At 38.4% G+C, this 24,993-nt stretch overlaps 1 protein-coding gene and 1 long non-coding RNA gene across 3 annotated transcripts in view; one reads left to right on the top strand and one right to left on the bottom strand.

Annotated features, from left to right (window-relative positions):
* Positions 1–1,917, bottom strand: part of cpeb4b (cytoplasmic polyadenylation element binding protein 4b) — a 42,003-nt gene extending 40,086 nt beyond the window's left edge. The window contains exon 1 of one of the 2 annotated variants that reach the window (XM_047379597.1): positions 1,482–1,917. The gene's annotated coding sequence lies outside the window, so the exon portion shown is untranslated. The remainder of the gene's footprint in view (positions 1–1,481) is intronic. The other variant, XM_047379598.1, reaches the window with a different exon arrangement.
* On the top strand, positions 1,891–24,153 carry LOC124876657. The gene is made up of 3 exons (XR_007040347.1): positions 1,891–2,024; positions 5,805–5,930; positions 23,995–24,153. It is a non-coding gene; the product is annotated as an uncharacterized LOC124876657 (long non-coding RNA).
* Positions 24,154–24,993: the final 840 nt, after the last annotated feature.

Below are 24,993 nucleotides of genomic sequence, written 5' to 3' on the forward strand. Positions count from 1 at the left end.
TAATCCATCTGAGGTTTTTGCATCTGTTATTGAACATGCTGGATTTGTAAATCTGCTAAAGTCAACTGTCAACTCCACATTCATTTTGTCTTTGTAATAAAAGACCACAAACAAGTTTTACTGCAAATGCCCTGTCATGCACACAGTGTGACGTCAATTAAGTTGCCAACATAAATGATTAAATACCAAGCATGCCAGGAAGGCAAGAAATAAATTTGAATGCTGTTCTCATATCTTCTTATTTATTGCAAGAGTACCAAATAATTACACAAATAAAGCAGTGTTTATCTGAAACAAAGTAGTTATACTTTTTTTAAAGTTTCAAATAAATGGTACATGGATTACAAAGGATAGTGAAGTAGTGCAAATCTACGGCATGTTAAATTCATAATTTAGTGAAGGGACATGATAATAAAGACAATTTTTTTCCTCAGGTAAAACCACTTTCAAAACTTCATTGGGCAGCATGCTTATTCAAAAAGTAGAATTTCAACATATGAAAGATATTTTAACCGGTCCTACATTTACATCTGTATCATTTGAAAGCAGCAACCGGATGTCTGCATGGTGCATATTTTGGGATGATTATTTTTTTGTTTATTTGTTTTGTAAAGCAATACTGCTCCAAGGCGCGAGTTCCTGAATTAGTATTTTGATCGAAATTAGCATCAGCAGGTCAAACAAGGTTCACAAAAATTAGGGATCGGCTAGAAAATGAGGATCAGTGCAGTTCTTTAAAGTAACCAAGTAGCGGTTACCGTCAAATTAACCAATGGCACTGTTTTCATATGTATTTCATTAGATACATTCTTTAAGAATAAATTAAGTATAAATTACTCATCAACAGTTGATTTTTAAATTAAATTCTAGACCAATAATAACAAAATATGATCATAAATGAGCTGACCTGCAATACAACTGACGAAAAACAAGCAGCGTTCTTGCTTTAGCTAATTTAACCCCGTGACGTTGCTAGTTTGTAAGAGACCAGCTGAGCTCCAGTCAGCCCTCCCGTAAAACCAGAAACACTGCTGTGTCGAAAACAGCCTTCCTCCAGAAGGAGGTGGTTTTCAGAAAGGCAAATTAGCTGGCAGGCATTTAACTATTAACAGCACGACAACGACATGAATACACAAATGTAAGAAATCGGGCAATGTTTAAAATGCGACAACTTAACCGACTTAACGTTTCGGAATAAAACAGTCGACCTTGCTTTGACAGCTGTCAGCAGGAGATACTATGATCGAAATAAATCAGAGATAAGTTTCAGTTTGAGAACAATGTGTCACATTTAATCGGACAATATGTATTTTTCATTTTTCTGTCTTCGTAGTGACATACATACAGTTAAAATTAATAAAGCTGGCCAGGGAAGTTTTTTTTTATCCGTTGCTAACATTAGCAAGCTAGCTATTAACGGCAGTTAGCACAGATGCTAGCTCGCTGGACAGGCTGTATATGCGAGTAAAAATCATTTTCACCTTCTGATCACCCCTTTCGACCTCGGCGATGCCTTTTTGTTGAGCTCCTTTGCTTCAGGCTGACAACGAGAGGATGTCCTTGAAGCGATGAGTGCGGCAGGCGAAGCTTTTCAAAGGCGATTTAATAGCTGACTCGTACAGTGCAGTCGGTCAGCTTTTTTTTTTTTCTCTCTCTCCCTTCTCCTGACGTGTCCTGCCTCTCAATGACACAGCTCTCTATCTGCTGCCTCTGATCTGGACTCGATCATCGAATAGCTTTGTTAACGTGGCAGCTGAGCGGTGTTCACTTTAAGCCTTATTCGATTGGTTTCATTGCCCGTTTGAGTCGTGTTTTTTTTTTTTTTTTTTTGCTTGCTGTCCTTCCTACAGAGCCAGCCGATCCTTGTGTGTGTTTCTTGGCTGCCCCTCTCTCCTGGAACCGTCCGTGGCCGAATGACAGCGAGAGATCAGCCGAGGCACGCTTCCGCTTCAAGCACCGCCCAATCCACCGTGGCCCCACCTCCAAGGAGGCACACCTCAATACGTGATTGGACCTGCCAGCCGGTAATCTCGCCCAGTGTCTTCATCATTTACCAGTCATGCACCAATAACACACCCATGCTATCAATAAGTACTGCCTACGGAGGTCAGGAAGATAAAAAAAGACTCTTCCCAGCACGGTTCTGTCCTTTCACGATGCAGCTGGTAGCAGGTCGTGAGAAAAACGAGCACCCCTACTCCCCCTCTCTTGAAAGGATGGAAAATCCTCCGAAAATGAGCATAACCAGGCTTTTTGATCTCATGCTCATGCTGCAAAAGATGGAAATTAAGCAGCGAGACATTGCATCATTGCAGTACATGCTTTTGTTAGCGTTATTCAAAATGTCTACGTTTTCTAGGCTAACCCCAATTTAGACATCATTATCTTTACATTCACTGATTACAGCACCATCAAGATTTGTCTTTTGGGCCTTCATGTCAGGTTTGTGTCATGATTCTGCTATGCTGAATAAAGGATAACATAAGATATGATAAGACAGGCCAACACAAAATAGAGTGTAATTTTGAAGCAAAATGAAAATGACACATGATTTCAAATGTATTGAATACGCATATTGCTCCATTTACTCTAATACCCCTTACTCAAGCTGTATTGTTCAGCTCCCTGATTTTAAAACAAATTCCCTTTGAAAAGTAGTGTCAGTATCTTTGCTTTCTGTAATAATTAATTTTACAGAATTATTTGCATATAGAGCAGAGAACTGCAACACATTCGATAGATATATCGTGTGTTGATCTATGCAAAAGAAGGCATGCTAACACTTGGTTTGATGAAGCAACCAACATGTGATATCTTAGTTCCTGACTCTGTGCAAAGTCTGAAATAATTTCAACACCTTCACACATAAACAGTGCAACTAGGCAAGATGTCGTGTTTTCACATTTGGTCTGTGCTCCACTAGAATATATTTTTGCTGTAACCTCCCAGTTCTTGTTGGAGTTGTTGTTTCATTACCAGGGCACAACAAAAGAGAAGCAGTGCTGTGAAAAGTATTTCTTCACTTTTTTGCTATTTTTCACACCTAAATGCTTTAGATCATTAAACTTCTTTTAATTTTAGGCAAGAATAATGGGATTAAATACAATTTCTATTATGATTAAAATCATTAATGAAAAAAAGCTATCCAAACTAACCTCTGTAAAAATATGATTGTTCCACTGTCAGATCATAAATCAAATGTGATTAACTACATTTTTTGAAAAGATTAGTTTAATTTCACTAGCCAGTTCCAAGCGTGATTACTGTCAGACCTGTACAAAATCGGTCAGAAATATGTTTAGAACCTGTCTAACAACACGAAGTAGCCTTAGAAGATCTAAATCTAAAAGCAACACATGTTCAATCTAAAAGAATCTAGAACAGATGATGATTTCTTGACATCTATCAGTCTGGAAAGGGTAGCAAATACATTTCTAAGGTTTTGGGACTCCAGGGAACCACAGTGAGCAGAATTATGCACATATGTAAAAACAGAAGAACATTGGATAACCTTCCTAGAAGGAAGAAACCCCAAGAAAACCCAGCACAAGATCTAAAGCGATACAAGTCTCACTTGTCTTAGTAAAGGTCAGTGTTCATGATTCAACAAAAAGAAAGAGACTGGGCTAAAATGGGATCCAAGGGAGAGATCCATGACCAAAACCATTGCTGAATAAAAAGAACACAAAGGCCCATCTTGTATTTGCAAACAAACATCTTGATGATCCCCCGGAAAATATTCTGTGGACTAACAAGACAAAGGTTTTAACCTTTTGGAAGGTTTGTGTAAAACTAAAACATAGCATTTCAGAAAAAAAAAACATCATGCCAACAGTCAAATGTGGTGGTGGTATGGCAACGGTCAGCAGCTACTTTGCTGCTTCAGGACCTCGATGGCTTCTTGTTATTGATGGAACGATGAACTTTGCTCTCTACCAGAAAATCATGAAGGACAAAATCTGAATATCAGTTCTTGACAAACTCGGGCACACTTGGGTAATGCAGCAAAACAATGAACCAACAACTCCACCTCTAAATGGCTAAGAAAAGCAATGAAAACGAACCAAAAAAAACAAAAACAAAAGGTGTTTGGAGTAACCTAGACAAAGTACAGATTAAAATCTGATTAGGATGCTGTGGCATGAGCTTAAAGAGACTGTTTATGCATGAAACCCTCCAGTGCAGCAGAATTAAATCAATTCTGCAAACAAGAGTGGGCCAAAATTCCTCCACAGTGACATAAAAGACTCCTTGCAAGCTATAGCAGAATTGTTTGATGTAAGTTGTTACCTTCAAGAGTGGCACATACAGTTATTAGGTTTTAGGGGCAACATAGTGGGATGAAAAAAATCAAACTGAAGAAATCTGCAAATACTGCACATTTCCTGATTTTCTGTGATGACCAAGGTTAACACAGGGTTGCTAGGTGTTGCCTCATATTTAAATAGAAATGAGAGTAACATCTATCTTCTGACGTTCTAAGACTTTAAAGAATGGCCTCATCTTGTATTTAAAAACAGCCCTGCACACAATTAGCTTCATGCACATTATTTGATTCTTTTTACTGGATTAAAGTATGAAATAAACACAAAAAACACAACTTATCTTACAAGAGAAATTTTTATAATTCTGTTGCTCCTCCTCTCCACATGTTCAAAAATCCTAGCCATATATACCTTCAGCCACACACACTATTCCTCTTTATCAGCTTCCCTGTATTCTCTCAGTGTCTTTCTCTTCTGTTTGGTCATTATCACAGAGAGGTCATCAAGCCCCTTTGACTCTGTCAGTCTTTCTGACTCTCATCTGGCAGCGGTACATGCAGTTGAAATGACTATCTAATATATCTGTCACTTCAAGTCGAGCTGGGAGGGAGAGATAAATTAGAAAAATCTGCAGTGTCCTGCATTATTAAGTGCGAACAGAAAGGGTGAGCAGGCAATGGGAGCCGATTAAAGCGATCTGATAAAAAAAATAGATTACATGTCTGATGATAATACTTCTCAGCTTGTAAAAAATTTTTCGGGCTGACGCATTCCTGCACCTTCACATACATAAAAAGCTGAATAGTCTCAAATGATGAGCCTTTACTTGGTATTAATTCATATAACATAGGTGGAGCTGGTGGGAAGTTTACATTCACTCATCATCAGCCAATAAAGTCTTCCTAATAATCCATTTGAAGCATTCGGTTCAGAGGGTTGTATGATTAAAGAACAACTTCTGAGATTTTTAAAAACAAAAACTGAGGGAACAAGTTTGAATTTATTGTGGATTTTCTCTAATTCAAACTTATACATACCTATATACATACACCCTTACTAACAGTTGGTTAAAAGTCCCATAACAAGTTGCAAGAAAACTACACATTTCTTTTTACTATCAATATTTTAGGGCATAATACCAGCTAGATATTTGACCACTGTTCTAAGCCATGTTGCTTATCAAGTGAAGTGATGTTGAAAAATGTGGAGGTAGCCCTCCAGTACTACTAAATTCCACAAGACAAACAGCAGCAACTGAAGTAATAAAAGGAAAAAAGAGAAACATACTTTATTTCCACATCATGCTGTGCGGTAGGAGATCTGAGAGCTGTTATTCGCAGTTGTATCTGAGCTATACCTGAGTTGATATGATCCCTGGACGGTTCATAAACTGAACTAAATATGCAGGAGTGTGCATGTTTTACCATGTTTCTTTTTTTCTTTTAAAAATGTACTTGATGGTCTGTAAGGAGATATTAAATAATAACAGAGCTGGAGTTGGTACTGATGATTTCCTAATGTCCACTATCATCTCCACAGTCTTCTTGGTGTAAAGCAGCAAGTTGTTTGAATTCCTATCCTGGCTTTGGCTGATGACTGAGATGTTGTCTGCAGATCTTCGAAGCTTAGATCGTCAGCATAATGCTGCCACCACTATGCTTCACAGTAGGTACAGTTTTTTTGTTTTGAAAGCCTTACCTCGACTCCTCCAAAAATTATTTTTGTCACTGTACCCAAAGACCGTAATTTTTACCTCACCTTACCTTAAAACTATTCTCAAGAGGGCATTTGGCTTGCCTATGTGGAGAGTTGCTAATTTTATTAAACCTTGAAGGTGATGACTTTGGGGCAGAGGCATCTTTCTTGGTAAGCACCCTCTCAAACCATGTTGAAGTAAAATTGACCTTCTTGTGGGCAGTGACACTAGTGTTCCAGCATAGTGCAGTTTATAATTGCTTTGATGGTTCTTAGGTTGTTTCTGAACATCTTGGACAATCTTCTTTCAAGGAGACAGTGTTATGATCCACAGCTGTTTGTGTTTTTGTTCTCTGTTTCCATTCAAGTTTGACAATTATACTACCTTCCCTCAGTTTCCTGCTTAGATTTTCCCTCTACTGCTCTGCATTCTGTTGATTATCCTCACATTGTTTGCATGCCACAATCACATCTCCACAGTATCACATCTCCCACGATCTCAAATATACATCAAAACTGGTTTTGGAACCAATAAAGCAGGATAACTTTTTTTCATTATGATTTTCAAATTACTATTACCATTTTGACAGTACTATTTCACATTAAAAGCACAATACTTTCATACTTCAGTGTGCTAAAATTTAAAATACTAGGTCCTTTGATTGCCTAAAGATAATAATAGTAATGTTTTACTTCTTTTGTTGAACTGATCTAACTATATAGTGAATCTAGCCTAATATTTGTGTCTTTTTGTTATTCAGCACAAAGTCATTTTATTACTTTTATAAATTTTCTTCCCTTCATCTTGTAATCTTCCCTCTGCTCCACAAACTAACTTGTTCAAGCGAGATCTTATTCATACACTGGAGGATAAGACTCAGCAAGAGAAAGGAGTAATGTTTGAGAGTCCTAACTGTGCTCCCGCTTTGCAACACTGTTTGCACAGGATAATGTACCCCTTTCACAGCGAGGTGGATGATAAGGATGAGTGCTAGGCACACTGTAAATGGATTTTATAGGACAGAATAACCGGTCCTACTGGCCTTATCCAGGGAACAACACCCTTTTCTTGCCACCATTTCTTCATCTGTCATATATATATATATATATATATATATATATATATATATATATATATATATATATATATATATATATATATATATATACAGTACAGACCAAACGTTTGGACACACCTTCTCATTCAAAGAGTTTTCTTTATTTTCATGACTATGAATATTGTAGCTTCACATTGAAGGCATCAAAACTATGAATTAACACATGTGGAATTATGTACTGAACAAAAAAGTGTGAAACAACTGAAAATATGTTTTATATTCTAGGTTCTTCAAAGTAGCCACCTTTTGCTTTGATTACTGCTACATACACTCTTGGCATTCTGTTGATGAGCTTCAAGAGGTAGTCACCTGAAATGGTTTTCACTTCACAGGTGTGCCCTGTCAGGTTTAATAAGTGGGATTTCAAGTCTTATAAATGGGGTTGAGACCATCAGTTGTGTTGTGCAGGAGGTGGATACAGTACACAGCTGATAGTCCTACTGAATAGACGGTTAGAATTTGTATTATGGCAAGAAAAAAGCAGCTAAGTAAAGAAAAACGAGTGGCCATCATTACTTTAAAAAATGAAGGTCAGTCAGTCCGAACAATTGGGAAAACTTTGAAAGTGTCCCCAAGTGCAGTCGCAAAAACCATCAAGCGCTACAAAGAAACTGGCTCACATGAGGACCGCCCCAGGAAAGGAAGACCAAGAGTCACCTCTACTGCGGACGATAAGTTCATCCGAGTCACGAGCCTCAGAAATCGCGGGTTAACAGCAGCTCAGATTAAAGAACAGGTCAATGCCACACATAGTTCTAGCAGCAGACACATCTCTAGAACAACTGTTAAGAGGAGACTGTGTGAATCAGGTCTTCATGGTAAAATAGCTGCTAGGAAACCACTGCTGAGGACAGGCAACAAGCAGAACAGACTTGTTTGGGCTAAAGAACACAAGGAATGGACATTAGACCAGTGGAAATCTGTGCTTTGGTCTGATGAGTTCAAGTTTGAGATCTTTGGTTCCAACCACCGTGTCTTTGTGCGGCGCAGAAGAGGTGAACGGATGGACTCTACATGCCTGGTTCCCACCGTGGAGCATGGAGGAGGAGGTGTGATGGTGTGGGGGTGCTTTACTGGTGACACTGTTGGGGATTTATTCATAATTGAAGGCATACTGAACCAGCATGGCTACCACAGCATCTTGCAGTGGCATGCTATTCCATCCAGTTTGCGTTTAGTTGGACCATCATTTATTTTTCAACAGGACAATGACCCCAAACACACCTCCAGGCTGTGTAAGGGCTATTTGACCAAGAAGGAGAGTGATGGGGTGTTGCGCCAGATGACCTGGCCTCCACAGTCACCGGACCTGAACCCAATCGAGATGGTTTGGGGTGAGCTGGACCGCAGAGTGAAGGCAAAAGGGCCAACAAGTGCCAAGCATCTCTGGAAACTCCTTCAAGACTGTTGGAAAACCATTTCAGGTGACTATCTCTTTAAGCTCATCAACAGAATGCCAAGAGTGTGCGGAGCAGTAATCAAAGCAAAAGGTGGCTACTTTGAAGAACCTAGAATATAAGACATATTTTCAGTTGTTTCACACTTTTTTGTTCAGTATATAATTCCACGTGTTAATTCATAGTTTCGATGCCTTCAGTGTGAAGCTACAATATTCATAGTCATGAAAATAAAGAAAACTCTTTCAATGAGAAGGTGTGTCCAAACATATATATATATATATATATATATATATATATATATATATATATATATATATATATATATATATATATATATATATATATATATATATATATATATACACTGCTCAAAAAAAATAAATTAACACAATATAACTTCTGTGAAATCAAACTGTCCACTTAGGAAGCAACACTGATTGGCAATCAATTTCACATGATGTTGTGCAAATGGTATAGACAACGGGGGGAAATCTTTGGCGATTAGCGAGACACTCAATAAAGGAGTGGTTCTGCAAGTGGGGACCACAGACCACTTCTCAGTATCTATGCTTTCTGGCTGATATTTTGGTCACTTTTGAATGTTGGTGGTGCTTTCACACTCGTAGCATGAGACGGACTCTACAACCCACACAAGTGGCTCAGGTAGTGCAGCTCATCCAGGATGGCACATCAATGCGAGCTGTGGCAAGAAGGTTTGATGTGTCTGTCAGCGTAGTGTCCAGGCCCTGGGTTCCTCCTAATGCAGGACAATGCTATACCTCATGTGGCTGGAGTGTGCCAGCAGTTCCTGCAAGATGAAGACATTGAAGCTATGGACTGGCCCGCCCGTTCCCCAGACCTGAATCCAATTGAGCACATCTGGGACATCATGTCTCGCTCCATCCACCAACGTCATGTTGCACCACAGACTGTCCAGGAGTTGGCGGATGCTTTAGTCCAGGTCTGAGTGGAGATCCCTCAGGAGACCATCCGCCGTCTCATCAGGAGCCCAGGCGTTGTAGGGAGGTCATCCAGGCACATGGAGGCCACACACAATACTGAGTCTCATTTTGACTTGTTTTAAGGACATTACATCAAAGTTGGATCAGCCTGTAGTGTGTTTTTCCACTTTAATTTTGTGTGTGACTCCAAATCCAGGCCTCCATTGGTTAATAAATTTGATTTCCATTGATGATTTTTGTGTGATTTTGTTGTCAGCACATTCACCTTTGTACAGAACAAAGTATTCAATGAGAATATTTCATTCATTCACATCTAAGATTTGTTATTTGAGTGTTCCCTTTATTTTTTTGAGCAGTGTATATATAGACATAGAGAGAAAGAGTGAGAGAGACGCTTATTTCTATGTCGAAAGCTTTGGCCTATAATTCTACTTTGTTCAAAGCTTCTGAGATATTGGATTTGTTGACTCTGTGAAATCTCTAACAGCCAGTTCTGCCATGTGTTCACTATCTGGCTGTTTTGTGTGTTTTTTTAGGAACTCTGCGTTAGCCAAGAGTGGATCAGTAATATGAATAAAACATTAGATCCATTAAAAAATGTATCTCCTCTACCTTAGGCATAATTATGGTGCAATTTCTCCCAGTGTGCACAAGTGTGTTTATCAGTGCAAGTGTGCACATGGATTGCTCAAACTAAATTCTTTCAGAAAAGCTCATGTCAAAAATGTAATTGTTTGACTGCAACAGAGCCGGTTCCTAGCTTGAACAATTGTCAGTTATCACCAGACCCGTTTTACAGGGGTACATGTCCCAGAATATATCTTTTCCGTTCCAGTAAAATTAACGACCAAACTTCAAGAAATCTTTTCAACTAATGGAGCAAAGCTACTGTTTTCGCAAATTAGACTGCATTGTAAATCACATTTTGTTCTGAAATAGATCATGAAAGCTTAGATCTTTTAAACATTGTTGCAATAAGTTGTTCAAAATGTCTATATTAACTGTAAGTAGGAATATAGTTTACTTTTCTATATATTTCCATGCAAAGTTGCATGGATATACAGATATTTACATACACTCTATTCACACAACCTTATCTCTCACTGTCTGACATGAAATCAGAATAAACTTTTCCAGTTTTAGGTCAGTATAGGATTAACAAAATTATTTTATAAGAAGTGTTTTAAACTTTCTGTAAATTAAGGATTTGTTATGTCACACACATCCTTAGTATTTGGTAGATACTAAATATATAATTTAGTTAAAATATTTTTTTGGCATTCTTCCACAAGTTTCTCACATTAGTTTGTTGGAATTTTGGCCCGGTCCTGACAGAACTGATGTAACTGAGTCAGGTTTGTGGATTTTCAGGTTTTGGTGGTATGCTTTGGTTCACTGTCCATTTGGAAGACCCATTTGTACCAAAATTCTAACTTCCTGACTAAAGTCTTGAGACGCTTCAATATTTATACATAATGTTCGTTCTTTAAAATGCTATCTACTTTTTGTGGTGCACCAGTCCTTCCTGCACCAAAAGACCTCAACAACATGATGCTGCCATCATCATACTTTGCAGTGATGAAGATGATCTCAACCTTGTAAGCTTCCTCATTTATCATTTAAATGTAACAATGGTCAATATGTTCAAACAGTTTTCAAATGTCAGTTTCATCAAACACCAAAAATGTCTCTAAAAAATAAAGTCTTTGTACCTGAGCTTATTAGCAAACTGTAGTTTGGCTTTTTATGGAACTTTTGAAGTAATTACTTCTTCCTCACTTAGTAGCCCTTCAGTCCATGTTGGTAGAGTACTTGTTTCATTGTTAATACTGACACTTTCTTACCAGCTTTAGCCAGAATCTTTACAAGGCCATGTGTTTTTGCTTTTTGTTTGGTACGCACATTTTGCACAACTGTACCGATGGATGGACCAGGCTGTTGAAGGTTCTCAGTTCTCTTCCTAAAACCTTGGCTGATTTCTTTTGATTTTCCTACGAAGTTACATGTATGGGCGTATTGTATGTTGTTAATTAAACTACCAGAATCTTACAAACCATGGCACGGACAGTGTTATCTAATACATAAATATAAAATAAATGCTGTTCCTGAGTATGGCTTTATGTCACCAATGAAATAAAAACATGTACAGAATTAATGTGAAGTTTAAACAGTGTAACATTCTGTGATCTGAAGTGCTGCTGAAGAATTGTGTTTGTGTTCCATGAAATATTCAGTGATGTTAAATGCAGCTAACAGCACAATATGGACAGACTCTCAGGGTGTTTCTTTGGGATGCAATGACCTCTGGTGATAAGGTTAAAAGGTGGGGGAGGGAACATATTGATCCGTGAAAAAGTGACAGACATAAATCAACATTTTAATTATTTTAAACTACACGCAAAATCTGCAACTTCATTCCGTGTCTGTATAACAAAACAAAGTGTCTTCCCAGTGTTTTGTTCATCTTTTTCCAGCAGCCCAACTGTCTCACATCCTTCCTCCTTCTAGTGTATTTTGCACTGCTGTGCTCCCCCTGGGGACCCTGTACTAATTAAGCCTAAGAGGTCTTTCTGGGTAGTGGGCCAGGATAACTGTTTAAAAAAAGCACATGGACTGGGTGCATGCATGCGTGCATCCATGCATGTGTGTGTGTGCCACAACGGCCAGGCTGATTTCATGACTCCACTGGGTACCGAAGGGATAATAAATTGCAAGAGAGCAGCAGCTGGGGGTCTATGATGTGAGTGTTAATATTTGTGTGTGTGTGTGTGTGTGTGTGTGTGTGTGTGTGTGTGTGTGTGTGTGTGTGTGTGTGTGTGTGTGTGGTTAGGTTGTGAAGACATGTTTACACAGTCTAATTAAGGGGACTCATCTTCCTTTTGGGGGTAGAATCCAAGTCATTGTAAGATAAATCATTAAATAATTTAAGGTAAAGACAAGTCTTAAGGCTACAGAGGATTAGAATGAGGGTTATGGGCAAATAGTTTTTATGGTTAATCTTAAAGAAACCCCCAGGAAATCACTGTAGGCTAGTGTAATGACACAAAATGCTTGTGTGTGAGACTGCATTTATTATGTGGCTTAGCCAATAAGTGTTGTGTTGAGTTAATGCACGTTGTGCAATACAAAGGTCCAAATAATTTGCGGTCTAAGTCATTTTTTGTTAGAAAATCTAGTAAGTATCCCAAGGCATCGAAAACGGGGCGTGGTTTACAACTAGCAGCATTCACCTGAGCAATGCATAAAATGTGCAGGGGGATTTCCAGAGGGAAAAGCCAAAAGTGCTGGCAAGCCCAGTATAGCCTTTTCAAATCCATTTAATTGAACAAAAGGATAACTACGCTAAGTTCATCATTACTGTTTTGAAAATAATGCTATAGGGAGACTTTTGTCACAGATTTTATACATAGTGCTGACGTCGATTCTCCATGACACCTCCGGTTGTCCCACAAGGACTGCTAAAATCTTTCTAAACACAGTTATGAGATAACTATGATACAACTTGTGATTTATGAATGGTCAGAGGGAGCTTAGAGGCAGCTCATCCTTGCATGTTTTATAAAAGAGGTACAGTTTATCACAAAGTGTAAAGAGTACATGTAAATCAGAAACAAAGGCCTTGTGAGCGCTTTGTTCTTCGTTATCAAAAGAGAGCACTCCTGATTTAGTGCTTCTGTGTTTTTTCTGTATCTCCTTCTTTTCCTCTCAACTACCAACCAATCAGGCTGTTCATACTCAGCCGGGTTAGGCTGGAGGTTTCTTCATGTTGAAAATGAAGTTTTTTCTCCCCTGTCACCACATGCTTGCTAAAAATGAGAGGCTGCTGCAAAGTCAACTACCTGCTGTAACTGACTGGATATCCTCTGCAATAAATCTTTTAAAAGAACTGTATTACAATTTAAAGTGGAATTTGGCTGTAAATAATATAATCTAAATCTGACTACACAGTGGAATTCTACTTAAATAAACTGGACTGATTTTAATTAAATTTAGGGATGGAATCTAGATAACTGGGTATGAACTGGATCTGTTTGTGTTTCAAAGTACACTAAGATGATTTGTTTGGAATTGACACCATAAAAACCAATTGAATTAATATGTTTGACCTGTGGAAGTACACAAAGAAAACTGCATTTATTGGAACAAAATATCTATCTTATATTAAAACTGAGAACTTTCTAGATGGAGGTCAACTGTGCTAACCCCTGGAGCTGCCATTCTGTCCAGACAATTACTGTGTATGTCTGTCTGCTAGGTTTTTTGAATATGGGTTGCCAGGTATTGCCAGTCAAAACTGGGGATACTTAAAATAATGTAAAGAAATCATGACAGCGTATAAAATATTCACTTAATTCAAAAGAAATGATTAAATTTTGGTCACCTTACCTAATCTTTTTTCTTTATTATTTCAGTAAAATAAACATATTTTATTACAGGTACATGAAAACATAACCTACTTTTACTCATTAAACAGATATTAATGAAAATGTGTTTTGTCAGGAAAAGGTCAAGACACCCTATCACCTAATAGGTGGTCTTACCTGCTACTTTAAATAACTTCAGTAAGATGCTTCTGTTAATCTTCTACCAGTCTCTGAGATCAGTCTCAGGAGGGTTTGCCCCACTCCTCACTTTCAGCTGAGAGATCTTTGAGGAGTTTTTGGCGTGTACAGCCCATGACCCTTACATGACCTCAGTGAGATCAGGACCTGAGCTTTGACTCGGCCCAGGACTCTCCATTTCTTAATTCTCAGCCAGTACTTGATGGACTTACTTGTATGTTTTGGGTCACGATGCAGGGTCCAGTTCTGGTTCAGCTTAAATGTTTTGTACAGATGTTCTCCCACCCTCTGATTCATGTTGAATTTCCTGGTTATTTATGTGACAGCAACCTTTCCAGCTCCTGCTGCAGCAAAAGTTCCTGAAGAGGTTATTTTTCCAATTTCAGACCAACAGTAGAAAGAGCCTGTTGTAGGTCATGACATTTTAGAGTTGTCTGTGACTTATTTTAGCATCTTGCAGTCTGGATTTATGGTGAACTTGCTTAGATAGGGCAGACCTAGACAATTGTTTTGAATGTCCCCCATTTGTAGTCTATTTCCTGTGCAGTCGATGTCTGATTTCAAAGAGCACATGTCCATCTGATGTGATACCTGAGTCATTTTAGGCATTTAACCTAAGCAATAAATATGAGGTTGTCCAAATTTCTTCTTCACCAGAAATGGCATTTTGTGTTACAGAAAAAAATCAAAAAGTCTTATCTCCAGTTTTAATTGTTTGTTTATATCACTTGAATTTATCAGTATTGTTAAAATGTATTTGAAATTTGCTCATGTTAAACTAAGTTAAAAACAAAGGCTGCTGTAGGGGGTTCTAATTTTTTCATATGACTGTGCTATTTGTGATATAGACTAGTATAAAGAGCAGTGTGAAAGTCCTTTGTTTAAATAAAGATTTTGCTGTCCTTTTAAACATGTACTAAATGCAATGTTTGGGTTTGGTTGCATTTTATTACTCCAATCATGACCAACACAGTTTTATAAATTTGATTTCATGAACCTGGTTCAAGAATGTGGCAAAGAAAAGTGTACCTCTCTTTAAACTTAATTCCCGTGTGCGTGATGATTCTCGTATTTTACCGCATGTGGCAGTCAGTGGTGTGGGAATATGCAGTTACCATGGTGATGTCAAATTCGGAGTACTTGTACATTTATTCACTGTACTCGTGACATATGAAAAGGCTTCAGATACTGCTTGTTTGCATCTTTTTTCATCCACATTTCTCAAGTGTATTATGAGAAGAAGTCTTAAAGTTCTAAATGTTCTGTGTTGCTATGAGTTTATCATACACGGACATATAATAAAGGATGTGCACACACATGTGTCTGTGTAAAATGAATTGGATAGCGGTACCTCAAAAGGCAGAATGGTTTCATTCACCTTCTGGGCACTTCTCCATGCTCGTCTAATGAGCCTGGCTGGATCACAGTTTGAAAGGAACCAGAATTTGTCATTATACTGGATTGTGTTCGTCCAAACTCCTGAGGGGACTGCTTTACAGGTATATTTGCAGGTTTTAAAAGCTATTCTATTTTGCTTAATTTGTCTAGTGGACTCACATTCTTAGGTTTTTATCTTATAAACCTTATCTACTGTATTTGTTTTCAGATGAACCGACATCTTGGCTTCATCCGTTTGATCTACAAATTAAGATTTTGTAAATTAGTCTGCTAGTTCCTTTCCTGATTAAGACTGTAAGGTCTGTCTGCACGGGGTCCCACGGGGCTCCCCTCCTCCTTTTGTGCTAGTCTGTACAAATTTACATGCACTCACTTTCAGTGTGCTGACAGAAGCTGAAAGAAAAAGCATACAACAAAGGTCTGCTGAGTCAAGCAGAACTTGGTCTTCCCCCACCCCAATAAAGGTACACAGCATATGACCTCATCAATTATTGAATGTCCTTCTTAAAGCTCTGAAAGTTTTTGACATGTGTGCAAGTTCAGGCGGTTTGTTTATCAAGTCATTGACCAAGTCTTCTCTATGTGTGTGTTAGAATTTTACACGTTAAAGGCTAAAGTCCTTCAAACAGAAATCATTACTGTTTAGAACAAATAGTTTTGGTTTGTGTAAGGTAACTCTCCTTGAAATACAAGTCAAAGTAATGGAAAGAGGAGTGTGTGTGTTTGTGTGTGTGTGTGTATGTGTGTGTGTGTGTGTGTGTGTGTGTGTGTGCGTGCTCTTGGCTCATCCAGATCTCTTTAACTTGAAAGTATTGCTCCAGAGTCTCTTATCAGTGGACACAGCCATACCTAAGGACACTGTGATGTGCATGTCAGCTGGCGGATGAAGCAAATACTGGTCTGAATAGAATGCATACTGTGACTATTAGCTGGAGGATTCCTGAGCTGGAGGGAGCAATGAGTACACATTGCTCCCTTCAGCAAGCTGTAATACTCCCTCCAGCAAGCTGTAATACACCCCCCACCACCAAATCTGTTACATTCATCCCTTCGGCTGCAACTTAAGAGTTAAGCAATTCTTGGCAGATACCACAAGCATGTGAAGCACCAGTCATTCTACTCTACCTTAGTTGAAATGTTAAAGTCATGACATGTCAACATGGTAAGTGTTAGTATCTTTAAAAGTGTAGCATGTGCGTGCTTGTTTGTTTTATAAAATTGGTGCCATATACTTAGAAGTTGAAAGAGATCAAACTGCCTCAACTATTTAAAGCACACTTCTGATCAAAATCTTTTAAGAGAAAATGTTAGTGGATTGTGATTAGGTTGTAAATTGGGCTTCAAAATGTAAAAAGAAGAAACAAGGACAAGAGAAACATATGTAAAACTACCACAATCAAAAAAGGACTCAGAGTATTCTGTAGGCTGGTGGGAAAGTAGCTCCATGTAATGAAGGTGGCTCCACGAAGTGCATCTATGGTGTAGAACTTCAAAGCAGGGGTGTTATTTCCCACAAAGAAGTGCTTTATTAGATGGGTGAACTGCAACCTTGTAAAGAACCCGGTGATCACCACACAGATGATGGCTCTCAGTCTAGAAATATAAATGCTGCAGCATCTCAGCATAGCAAGCTGTAATTTGCTGCTCCTGTAATACCTGAGACTCCATTCTTTCACTGAAGGAAAAAGCCCCCCAGATAATGATGCAGCCTCCTCCACTGTACAGTGTGGAAACCATCAGGACAGTTCAGATTAAATGTTTTCTTGTCAGAGAAAGAAGCTTTTTTTCACTTTTCAGTATGCCATGTATGGTTCTCCCTTAAGTTAAAATGAGCAGTTTTGTAGCGTAGGAGGTGGAGGAGACCTGACCTCTAAGGACGTTTTTTGTTCTCTTAGCCTTTCACTGGGAGATTCCATACTTTTGGTAATTGGGCTGCAGTCAGTATGTGTAAAGGCCTTAATATGGGTTGAGGATCTGTCTGTGTCTTCATGGATATCGCACTGGATCATCCAGCTCAGCGCGGTGAAACAATTTTGGGTCTACCACCTGGCCCAACCCTTCAGGGAATCTTCAGATCACTAAGGGGTTTTTCAAATGTCCAATTCAGCAACCATTTCTATATGTGAGTCACAAAATATTTGATTGCCTTTGTTCTAAGCTCTTTATAGCCAAAAAATGTAAAACCAGCCATCCTTTTGCTATAAATCTTGCACTACTCGTTGTTGCTCTCACACATAAAATCTCAATATAAATGCAGAGGTTTATAGTTTTAATATGTCAAAATGTTCAAGGGGTAAATGTACTTTTGCAATGCATTGTAATGTAGCAAAAAAATGTATTTTGAACTGAGAGATTTAAAACTGATTCCCTATTATAGTTACTTCTTTCTTGCCCTCAGTGGAAGACACACGCATTTTCTCTCCCTCCCTCCCTGCTGATCCCTGCTTCTGCTTTTGTCTGTATTTTTCTCAGAGCCCCGCTTTGCATATCCTCCAAACTTGTAAATTATGGATTTGGTCAGCTGGACTGTCAACTTAATTGATAAAATTTTTTCGACTGGAATACAGGGTAAAGGAGAACCCTCTTGTCCAGACGGGACGTTCTTTTCTGAATACACAATGGATTCTTGGCAGCAGTGGAAGATTGTGTACCTGACTATGATGTCAGTCGCAGACGTAGAAAATGTGTACATAGTTGGACTTTTGATAACAGGATTTCTGCTTTTTGGAGTTGATGGTTACCAAAGCATTCCAAAGCGTTCCAAAGCTGCCTCCGAAAATATCTCCTGGATGTTATATAAACACGACGCTCTTCCCAGCACTCCTCTACCAGCTGTGTGCTGATAGGATTATGCGGCCGATTGATAAAACTTCCACCTCTCTTCTCAAGGACAATAGCGCTTCTATCAGTGTTGAGAGTCTAATTCTAGCAAACACACTCAGACTTACATTCGCACCATCAAGATTCCACCGTACCTTTGCTAAATCTTTACGTATGTGTGTGTTGCTTACCCCTGCTGAGGTTTTTTGTACTATTTCAGACTCTATTCTGCTAAGAATAGAGTCTGAAATATGATTTTTTTTCCTCCTATCTCACTTTACCTAAATGTGTGATTTCATTACTTTTCATAGATTTTCAGATTTTTCAGAAGGATTACCAGCAAAAGCCAAATATTATTAGTATTTGAACATTTTTCTACAGCTCTTCTTACACCAATGACCAGAGATTTTTAGATTTCTTAGAAGGATTCATAGATTTTTAGATTTTTTAGAAGGATTGTATTACAACAATTATCATACCAGTGAAAGCCAAACATTATTAGTATTTAAAAAGTTTGGACCTACCAGTGACCCAGCTTCTCTACTCAGACTTCAGTGAGGGCCCATGACTGTTACCATTTATACCAGCGACCTCAAGGATTAATATAATCATTTTTCTTCTAGCACAGGATGAATTCCTTACCACAGAGAACTTAATGAGCTAATTACCTCTATTAGAAAGATTGGATTAGAACCAGCTCTTACCAGTAAACTCCCAAGGATTATTAATGTCATTTGATTTGTTTTTCTGTGTTTGATTTTCTGTATCAATGTATTGTTTTTCCTCATGTACAGCGCTTTGAGTGCCTTGTTGCTGAAAAGCGCTGTATAAATAAACTTGACTTGACTTGACTATTACAGCAGCTCATACCAGATTGTTAGGTGCCTCAGTGTATTCAAGCATTGCACATTTCTGCACACAACAGCAAAGCTACATAACATGACACATTACTTGGCTTCTTAATTTGCTAGACTAAGGCAAAGTCTCAGGATTTTTTCTTTTCCAATTGGTTCAATGTAAGGTTGCATTTGAAGATCATGTGTGTCACCAGAGTTACTAGATTTCATTAATCCTGTTTGGGTGTTTGGGTGATGATTGCTGGATGAGCTGTGTTAGTATCACTACCAAGCAAAAAGACCATGTGTTCTTCCCAGTAAAGTGATTGTATACAAAAGTGTAGACCTTAAGAGATTGATCCATGACCATCGCCACGCAAACAAACCCATCCTGGCAACTGGATCTGTTTCATTTATTGACCCCCATTTTTGGAATTCACAATCTGCCCCACCGGTAGTTAGAGCCATTGATTGGAGTATAACACATTCAAGATCAATGTGCTATTATCACACTCACTGGGAGTTTAACCAGTCACCAGCCACTGCGGGCATGTGAGGATCACAGCAATGTTACTGTTGGGGAGGGGTGTGATCTGTTGCATGCATGCATGCACAGGAGAATTTGATGTGCATTCTTGCCAAGCTATTTCGTAAAATCATTAAATATGCCCATTAGCATGCAGCATGTGCTCTTTGTAAACATGCATTAATCATACCAACGCTTCACGTTAACATCTCTGCGCTCAATCAATACTACAAAAAATCCATAGCGCCTCGGCATATTCCTCCATCATGTGTGATTCTTCCTTCAGAGATGCAAATTATGATGCTAAATCAAGAGCAAATGGTGCAGCTTATTTCTTCACTATAATAATTACAACACAGTGTGAAACACTGCAAAATGGTTTGGATATACCAACACATCACCAAAGATAAGTATGCTTTGAGTTCAGTAATGTTTCTAACAAGATTTTGGTTGAAGATAATCCTGTATAACAATCTAACAATATAAAGTGGAGAAGTTGAACTATCTTGGTCTCATGTTCATGGGAGAGAGTAGGATGGATTAGGAGACGGATAGACAGATTGGGGGCTTGTCTGCAGGGATGCCTAAACTACTATGGTCTGTCGTGGTGAAGAAAGAGCTGAACAGCCGAACAGCAAAGCTCTCAATTTACCAGTCATTCCATCCCTAAGCTATGGTAATGAGATATGGATTGTACTCTGTATCCTGGGTACAAGGGGTCAAATTTAAAGAGAGGAAGGCTTAGAAGCTCTGTCATTTGGGGAGACTTTAAAGTGGAAAGGAGATTAGGCATCTGTGAAACATCATCCTTGGCACTCTGTGGATGTATTCTGAGTAAGTACGACTGGGAGGGGACAGACCCAGAACTTTGAGGAAATATGTACCTCTTCTGGCATTAAAACACCTTGTGATCCACTAGAATTTTTTGCCGCTAATGGGATGTCTGGGTTTCCCTTTTTGACCTGTTGCCCAGGCAGTCTGATCTCAGATAAACTGGAGTCAGTAAACTAATAGTTATAAAAACGACCGTTGTTATCCTATGCTTTTGACCAATAATAGGTTTGTATGAAATGTTGGTTAATACCAGCCAAAAGCAAACTAGTGAGCTGAGCAGAAAGACCAGTTGACCAAAGCCTTTGCTGCAGGAGGAGGACGCCATTGGGAGCTGGAAAATGTCCATCAACAGCCTTCCTCCAGATGCCAAAATTGTGGAGTTTGACATTTATTGAGTATGTGTCATAATATTCTGGTTTTGGGTTGGAGCAAGGTGCAGAACAGAGTGAGGAAGCCACATGGTGAGTAGAAGAGTTGTTTAATAATAATAATAATAAGAAGAAGAAGAACAATAATAATAATTCATAATAACCAACAAGAGGTTTACAAAGAACAGGACACAGAACATGGGCAGGGAAGATTTGCAGGGTAGTTTTTAGGGTAGACAACAAGAGGAACCAGTGGCAAACAATGAAAACCAGAGAGTTTAAATACTGAGGGAAGTGGAGTATGGACCAATGAACTGAGGAGGCTAATCAGGCAGAGAATCAGGAGCAGCTGGTGGAAGGAAGCCTAAAGAATACTGAGGGAGAGTGACTAATAAACACAAATGAGCAGGGAGTGCATGGAGGTAACAGAAAACATTAAAATGAACTGGAGCAAGTAAACAATGAGACCATCTAAAGAATGTTAACAAGGGCGAACCAGATCTATAAGGAAAATATAAACTAGTACATGAAACCAAGGAAGTAACAACACCTGAACAACAGAATGAATCTAACAAATCTGAATCAACCGGAAAAAAAGCAAGTGAAAAACATGGCATTGCAAAGCCCCTACACAGAAAGCAAACCCAAATCTTAACATGGGCAGATTATGACAGTATGGAATTTAATGTGTCACTGGAAATAAAGCACTTATCAGTTGATTTTTTTTCTGTCGTGGGTTACAGGGCTAAAGGACAATCCTTCAGCCTAGTAACCCATGGCTAAAGAATCAATACAGATCACAACTCAAAGTTGAGAATTATCTCTAAGTAACCATTTCCAAAGGTAAACCCATAATACATCTGCTCTGTACTGACCATCATGTTCACCTGTAAGTCTGCTGCTGTACATACTGCATATTTACTCATTACTACAGTCCACACGGATATTACGCTGACTTTCAGTAGTAGTTGATATTAAATAATGCATAGTTGTTACGCTGTTGTGTCTTGCTGTTGTCAGCATGACCCATGATAAGTAGGCCTCATTGTATAAGTACATGTTGCAGAGGACATTTTCATTTCACCAACACCGGAGGGTCAAAGGGTGTCTTGCTAAACTGATTTGTGGGTCAGAGGTTTCAACATTTAGGGATCCCTGAATCAATTGACAAATCCTAGCCAAAATAAGAAAACATCCAATTTTGTTGGTATAACATCATGCGTCAGGTGATTGAATGTGTTTGTTATTTTTAACAAACCCCAGAAGACGTTATGATGGCTTGTCTGTTCCTTAGCTGACTACTCATTATGTAGCTACATGTTCAGTCTTATGAAAGGCATGATGCATCTGATCATTTAGTACAGATATTGATGCCAGGTGTGAACAGTCATGCTTAAAGCTGTCCACTTGTAACTGAATCATGCAAGATTCATGTTAATACCAGGACTTCCAAGAAACTCGTTCTATAGGAAGTATGAGCAAAGATCTTCATAGCAAAAAGCACAGATTTACTTTAGTACTGTGACTGCAAATAAATATATATTTTAAAGCTTAAAAGATGGGTATAGTGTACAAGGTTGAAATTGGCTAAATATCTGAATTTGGTATTTGCTCATATTTAATAGAAGTGTTTGACCAGGGATCTAGAAAGCTTTATATGTGGCTGTGCGTGTATTTTGTATACATGTACTTTTATTGCCTTGTCAAAATATATTTATTCTTCAAGCTGTTTTACTTTACACACAAATAAATCCTCAAGGTCCTCTTCCAAACATCACAGATGATTAAGCTTCTGGTTAATATTGCATCACACTCCAAACAAGAAGCAGTCACTTTATAAATAATATATTTATATATAAAATGTAATAAGATATTACACTCATTCCAGAATTTTATCTACGTTTTATTCATTGTTTTAACGCAGTCTATCAGCAGCTCTTTTTCTCTGAGGCAGTTCTGGTGGACAGATGGTAAAATCAAACTCCATCAAAGATTTACAACCCCACTGACACAGCCTCATCACTCAGAGTGCACTGACATTGTAAAGGTCCATAGATACTACCTCATATATGCCCACACACACATTGAAATACACACCAAGACCTGAGTTTCTTTCTCTCTGTTTTTGATGGTGTTATTACAGCATTTTCTGCCATGTTCCTCAAACCTGAGCACCTAAAGTCCATAAGAACCTGACGTCTTGACCCATTTCTGGTATATTGTTGAAATCTTGGTCTAGGCAGTTTATCAGGACACACCAAATCCATCTGTCCCAGTTTTGCTGCAGACTTCAGTGCCCAGGGTCCTACTTCTTCAACAAACGGAGAAGGACAAGGATGATGTGATGAGTCAAGGTGCAGGGAGAAAGAGAGTGTGAGGCGGAGGAGGATGACAGCGTTGAGGAGGATGGGAAGAGAGAGAAGATGATTAGCAAGCAAAGGAGAAAGAGGAGGAGGAGATGAAGATGGAGGAGGCAGAGGAGGAGGAGGAGGCACAGGAAGTAATATGGACAGATGGACTGCTTTCATTGTACAGTTTCCCTCAGATTTTCAGTGAAACCATCAGTTTTGCACCAGTATATGATAACAAACAGTAAAACTCACAAATCAAAAAATCATTCAAATTAATATTGGTGTTGTATTAGTTTTATTTTATAAGTTTGAAAGGTAATCTTTTTTTACATGTTGTTACAGACATTTCTGAGACTACAGCCTTTGTAGTGAATATGTAAATGCTAACATTTATACTGTCATAAATGCAAACGTATAGTTGGAAGAGTTAAAGATCTCAATAATCATCAGTCTGTTTCTATCCCAACGGCACCACAGAGATTCGGTTGCCAAGTCAACCGTGGCCACCTCAATGACAGCACAGTCAGCTTTTTCATCAGCGGTCTCATCAGGATTGTTTTATTTTACTTCTTTGGTTTTGAAAAAGTTGTACACTGTATATATCTTAACTGCTTCAAGATTTACTTTACACTGCCTTGCAAAAGTATTCACACTCCTTGAATAAAAGGAGTGTGTTAAGGGGAAATAAAAGATGGTTTCCAAAGGTGTATTGAAACCATTTTTGCTGCAGTTACAGCTGCAAGTCTTTTATAGTATGTCCTTTGTAGCACTGGCTAGATGTTTAGGTTCGTTGTCCTGCTGGAAGGTGAACCTCCACCCAAGTCTCAACTCTTTTGCAACTTCTAATATTTTCTTTCAGAATGGACCAGTATTTTGCTCCATCCTTCTTCACATCAACCTTGAACACCTTCTCTGTCATTGCAGAAGAAAAGCATCCTCACAGCATGATGCTGCCACCACCATGCTTCACCATGAGGGGTCTGGGTGACAATCATTGTTAGTTTTCCATCACACATATGGTTAAAACATTTGATAGGCTTCTTTATCCTTCGGAGAGAATATTTTAAAAACTATATTTTGATGAAACGGGTTTTCATAGCTGTAGTCAGAAAATCATTATAATTAACAGAAATTAAGGTTTGAAAGCATTAATCTTTGTGTGATTAATCTATGTGATGTGATTAGTGAATTTAGTTACTGAAATACATGAACTTTGTAATAATATTCCAATTTATTGAATATGACTGTAAATTAAAGCAACATATTGGTCAATATTGTAGCTGTTGATGCTGATTGTGTTGTTATTGTACTACTACTACGACTCAGAAAAAATGCTTGTATGCTCAACCAAGAGTCTGGGTCACGAGCCTCTTATATTTTAATATTGCGGGTCAGAAGCTGGAAAGTTTGAGAACCAATGATCTACAGGACAATTGTTCAGTGTAATCTTAGAATTTATCAATCACTTGCTGGTTTGGTAACCTGACTGTTACAGCAAAGATCAAGATTCACTATCTGGTATAGATGGCAAACAGGATAATGAGTACCCTGATTTCATCCACTTTACAAAAGCTGATTGAACAGGTCATCATTAAACAATGTAACAACATTTGGTTGGACACAAAACATGCATTGTCCTCTGAGTATGTGTTATTGGGGTCAGGTAGAAGGTACAGGGTCCCTTTTTGTAAGCACAATCATATTAAACATTAATTTGTTGGGTGGGTTTTGGTTTTCACAGGTCTTTGCGTTTTATCACTTCCATGTTTGTTTATGTTCTTTAGGTTTTGCCATATTCTGTTGATTTCTCTGTGTTCATTACTACATGAGTTTTCTGTGTATTTTAGTTTATTCTCTT

The sequence above is a fragment of the Girardinichthys multiradiatus genome, chromosome 11 (genome assembly GCF_021462225.1).
Source record: "Girardinichthys multiradiatus isolate DD_20200921_A chromosome 11, DD_fGirMul_XY1, whole genome shotgun sequence".
In the NCBI taxonomy this organism is placed as follows: Eukaryota; Metazoa; Chordata; class Actinopteri; order Cyprinodontiformes; family Goodeidae; genus Girardinichthys; species Girardinichthys multiradiatus.